Consider the following 5,941-nt stretch of genomic DNA (forward strand, 5'->3'; position numbering starts at 1 on the left):
TTGTGATTTTAAAGTGTTTGTTGTTTCTGCTTGTTCTTAAAATATCTCGTTTTGCTTGGGTTTTGTGAGCTCGTCTATATTGAATTTTTTTAAAGGTTTTATTTATTTTCTTTCTAAAGGTTTGACATTTTTGTGTTTCAACTTTTGTCATATTTTGTCTTTTTTTTTTTTGCATTTTCATCAAAGATTATGGTCTGAATAATTTAAATTTTTTACAATTAAAAATTTCCCGGACTAGTATCTGATTAAATTTTGCCAATTTCCCATGAGTAATTAAATATCATATTAGCCTTTGACTCTTAAAGAGTCCTGGAGAGGTTGAACTGGCTAGGAAAAATTGCAAATTTGCATCTGATTCTTAGCTCAAGCTGCTTGTCAGTGAGGTGTTGACTGCTCAAGCCAAGGTTGTCCATTTGAAATCCACTCCTTTACAGGATCATTGCAAGGCTCCAAATTCTGTGACACTGACGGTTTAACCGCACCTAGTAAATAAAGGTATGGAGAATTCTGCCACGTGCCAGGGCATTGTGCAAGAACAAGGCATACATGACTCCTGAAGGAGAGCAGCTTTATTTGGTTTGATATAATAACAAATGGATTCAGTTTTGACAGTGTGAGCTGATTTCTCAATCCATAGTCATCACATTTTCCTGATTCTCTGGGCTCTACAATTTGGGTTGGAGGATGTGCTGCTCATCTTGTGGGCTTCCTCTCCTAAGATGGGATCGAATGGCATCTGCTCGGCAGCCATGTCAGGTGGCACAGCAAGGGGTACCATGAGGATTGCCAATCTCTACTCTTCTAGTTACATATTATTGGATGATCTTTCTGACCTTAATCTCTTTCACCTCCAAGATCCAGTTCAGTGTACCCCCAAAAACGGTTTTTAAAATTCTTCTTAAACCTAGTTTCTTGTGGAATCAGGATAGCCTTCATTCACTTCCATTTCATCAAGAGCCTCCAAAACAGCCCTTCCTTTTGCCTGACAAGTAGTAGGTTCCCTTGGTGGTTATTGGCAGCCATAAAATGTTCATCTTTCTCACAAGAAAAGAAAAAAGAAGCATTTGTACCTCCCTCAAGTGAGTGTGATTATTTCTGAAATATTCCTTCTCAATCACTTGATAAGGGTATTCCAAATTTTGATAGAGATTCATGTCACAGCTTCTCTGCATGTGTCTTGGCCATCACATCCTCAGCAGATTTGGAAGGATAGTTGTTTTGCCCATGTTTCTACCTACTTCATAGGGTTGTTGTATGGATTAAATGAAGTGATGAATGTAAAAATGATTAGAAAGTGCCTGGCACAGTATAAGTTCCATATAGGCATTTCCTATTATTATCTGTAGTATTATTGCTATTAAGAGTATCCATTCACCACATGCCCTGAGCATAGATGCCTAAACCAATCCTGTTGAAATCCAATAAAGTAAAAATCAGATTCTGGTCTACTAGATTAATTCCCAATTTGTTTTAGCTCCAGGCTGGAACTATTCTTGTGGCTGGCTCCTTTGACTCATGGAGACTCTTTGTCATTTGTTCTTACTCCTCTGTCTTCATCATCTTCAGTAGTTGGAAAAAGTGAAAACAAAATCAAGTGTGGTTAGAATGAGCTTGAATTGGAGTACCATTCAGTGTTTACTTTCCACGTACCTACTGTACTAGTTCAGGTCCATGCTTCTTGGATTTCAATATCCCCTAGCCAGCACGTTCTGTACCAATTTTCCAGAATGGATAAAAATTCAATCCCCCTGGAAGAAATTCACAAGGCTAATCTATAAATCTTTCTCTTTGATCTTTTTTTTTATTCTTCCCGAAGTCTTTTCTTTGAGATGTAATTCAGCTAGAATGAATGCAAGAACTCAAGGAGGACAGTCAGCCATTTCTTCAAGTTTTAATCTTCTCAACATCAAAACAATACTATTACTGAGGCAGCTTGGTATAGTGTCTTAGCTGGTGCTCAAATGCCTATGACTTGAGTATCTAATTTTTGGAAAGAATCTTTCGTATATGACAATTAATTGTTTCACTTTTTGGAAGGCACACAGCCTTCCCCAGAGCCTGCCTCAATATTATAGACCATGTCTTACGTCACGTAATCAGACTGAGTCAGATAGGATTATATTAGGGGCACTGTATTCTTTTCTCTACAAGGAGAGATTTAGTTTATTTTAGAAAATCAGAAACTGAAATAGGAAATTTCCCCCTTCTCAGGTAATCTGGTTTGTCTGAAAAGTTAATTTTTTTTTTTTTTTTTAATTTCTGTCAAGTTTCCCCTAGGAAGAGGAAATATTACCTTTTGGGATAATAGACTTAAAACTGGGCAGAGGCAATTTTTTGCAGTACACAAAAACATTCCAAGGAGTACACAGTTGGTCCAAGGATAACATGGGTGTTAGAGCTGCTGACCCTCCACACAGTCAAAAATCCGTGTATGGTTTTATAGTTAGCCTTTGTATTCCTGGTTTCTTCATATTCCAGGTTCCACATTTGAGGATCAACTACAGAACATATAGCACTGTAGTACCTATTTAGTGAAAGAAATCCACATATACATGGACCCGGGCAGTTCAAACCCATACTGCTCAAAGGGCAAAGAGTATTTTGAGTAAATCATATCCTAGAAATTCAGATTCCGTACCTGTTCTTTCCTAAGATTTATCAGCCTGAGATTGTGCCATCGAAAGACGATTTGCTAGGGTGTAAAACAAAGCGACGGTTTGAAATAAGAATTATTTTCCAGAAAGACACCTTTAATTAAGGCAGACTTATTTGTCCCTGTCTCATGTACATTTCTGTTTCTAAAGTGGCCTGAGAAACAGATAGTTTGTTGGGATTTATATATATATTTTAGAGCAGGACAGTAGAGAAACAATGACAGTTTTCATTTGGAGAACTTCCCTCTCTCATTCACCAACTATCGTGAAAGAATTAATTACCCCTGAGAGAGTCCTGTGAAAGAAGCAGCAAGGGAGCTTCTGTAAGAAATATTGAAGGTGGCAGAAGCACACTATTTCACTCATCCAAGATATTCATGGGAAGACTCTGTCTTATCTATCTTAGAACTAGAATTCAGAAACAAGCTGGTTGTCATAGGAATGCATGTTAATAGGTTTATTTGAATTGAAAAATGAAGTCAGACTTTCTCTGACAGAAAGAATTCTGATCTGGCTGATCAGTTGGAAAATATTGACTGGTTTTTCCAATTAGCTTATATGGCTGACATTTTCCAAATTGGATAAGGTAAATCTGTATGTCCAGGTTTTGACAAACATATATCATAAAGACTGTGATGAGATTAAAACATTTTATCCAAAACATTTATTGGCAAAGACATATTGAGATGAACAATATTTCAGTCTTCCCAAACCTTTCTGAATATATTGAGTTAATCAAGGTGTGTTGAGGTTAGAGACTAACAGTATAATTAAAAGGCATTTGATAAGGTTCAGTAAGATTTTTTGTTTGTGGTTTTTTCTTTTTCATTTTCTCATAGTCTCAAGAAATTGAGAACTGAATGAGTCGACAGAGTAATACATTCATTTGCAGTATTCACAAATTATGTCCAACATAATTTAACCTTATATGGGCACTTATATGGACAAGTTTATTTAAACCATTTATTTTTATTAAAAACTAAAAATATAGTGTAAGTGTTTAAACTGGTGATGAATAATTTCAGATTCCAACCTAAAATAATGTGTGAGAGAGCATACAGTGCAATTTTTAAAGTACAAACTAATTAAAATATTTCAAAAAATCACTATTCTGGAAAATAGAGACTGGGTTATTGTCTATGGCTGTGAGTGTGGAGCAGGAAAGAGGTGCAGGGAAACTGACTAATACACTTTTCTTTCTTTTGTGATGAACCTATAGCAAAAAATAAGGTATATATATTTTATTAATCAGATTATTCTGCTACACTGTTTCTTGGAGCAATTTTTGTGACTCTTATTATTTTTGTTCTTATACATCCATATAAAACTATTCCTATTCCTTTTAATTCTTTTCAGATTTGTCTAGGACCATGTTTTCGTAGAACTTAATTCTACACACACACACACAAAAATGTGATTTTTTTAAAACCTGGGTTTGACTATCCTAAGACAAAGAATCTTGTTTATAATAGTAAAGTAGGACTTATCAAACCCAGGTATCTCTATATTGTGAAATATGTAACTCGTATATGAAAGGGCTAACCCTAGTAGAATACACCCAGCCAACAGCTCTATCAAACATACTTTACCACATTTGCTTCTTCTAACACTTGGTGACATCCAGCTAGGAGAGATCCAATTGATTTCTGTTCTATTTGAACCATAAGAAGATTACACAGATTTAGGTATTTAAAGTAAAACAAAACATACCTGAATTTAAGGTTAAAAAAAACACAAAACGATAAGCTAAGTCAAATGACAAGGGACAAATAGAGAAAATATTTGTCAATCATACTGTAAAGGACCAAACTTACTGTACATACAGCATCTAGAAATTGAGAAGAAACTACTATCAAACCAAAGGAAAAATGTACAAAGGTATTAACAGAGAATCCTCTGAAACACAGGGGCCTTAAACTATAAAGAGGAATAATCTCAGACTTAACTGGTGAAATGCAAATATAAAGGACACTAAGATATAATTTCTTCTTTCTCAGATTGGGAAAAATCCAAAAGTTTAACATGATCAATTGCAGAGTCTGTTGAGAAATAGATATACTGATAAGTTGTTGCAGTGCAAAATGGTACCATTGCTATGGAGTGAAATTTGACAATACTTATCAAAATAAAAATTGCATTTACCCTTTGACCCAGAAATCTCAGTTCTGGAAATTTAGCCTCACTCTGCTAGTTCAGTTTTTGTGGCAGCAATAAGCAACACGGAAATCTCGGTGGCTTGCAACAAAAGCATTTAATTATTGCTTGAATTACATGAGGGCAGCAGGTCAGCTTCTGGTCTGTCTGGGGCCTTCTCATTCCTGGACCAGGGCTGAAATGTCTCCTGCTATCGGGTTCATGCTATTCTTAATGCAGGGGCAGAAGCTAAAGGGGCTTAGTGGAAACACAGTGGACTTCAAGTCTCTGCTTGAAATTAGCACTCTCTTACTTCTGCCCACATTCTATTGGGCAAAGTTGTCACATGACTAAGTCTAAAGTCATCGGGACAATGAAATATACTCCACCTATGGGGAAGCATTGCAAAGGCTCATGGGGAGGACTGTGAATGCCGAATCCTATTACAGACGGAAGCAAGGACCTGGAAGCCCTGCCTGCCTGTCCATGGAAGATAAGAAATGCATACAAGGTTATTCATTGCTGCATTGTTATTTATAATAAGAGCATTGATTTGTAAACATTTATGGAGAAGTATCAGGCAGACTGTCTCTCTCAATACATCTATCCTTTCTCTTAGAAAAGTGTATGGTTGACAGTAATGCTCTCTGTGTTAAAAATTCCTATTTCCAGCAGCCATTGTGCTTGAGTTTTTTTCAAGGTGCAAAGTGATCTTTCCTGGACTACAGATCTTACATCATTTAAAACATGAACTTGTGCTTCCAATTCATTCATTCAATAAATATTTATGGAGGGCCTGGTATGGTTCAGGCTGACTTACGTTGAAGAAGTCTGATGGATTAGGGTTGTAGGAAAGACATAATTAACCCTGCAGAGAACAAAATTCAGTATCTCTCAATCCTGGTTTTTCTTACTTGGCTGCCTCTGCCAATGTCCTAGCCCAGGGGTTTGAGAGAAACGAAGAAGGGGTAGACTTTTGACACTAGGAGCTAGGAGTCTATGACAAGAAATTCTTTGGAAGAAAATTAAGTCAACTTAAAAAATGTGCTTGAGGGTGTTTGTTTCGGCCTAATATTACTGCAGAAATGTCTGTGGAAGGTCCCAGGCACCAGTCACCAATGCATAGCCAGCGTATGCTTTTAAAAGGTTTGTTT

This window comes from Lipotes vexillifer, unplaced genomic scaffold, assembly GCF_000442215.2.
Source record: "Lipotes vexillifer unplaced genomic scaffold, Lipotes_vexillifer_v1.1 scaffold731, whole genome shotgun sequence".
Lineage (NCBI taxonomy): Eukaryota > Metazoa > Chordata > Mammalia > Artiodactyla > Lipotidae > Lipotes > Lipotes vexillifer.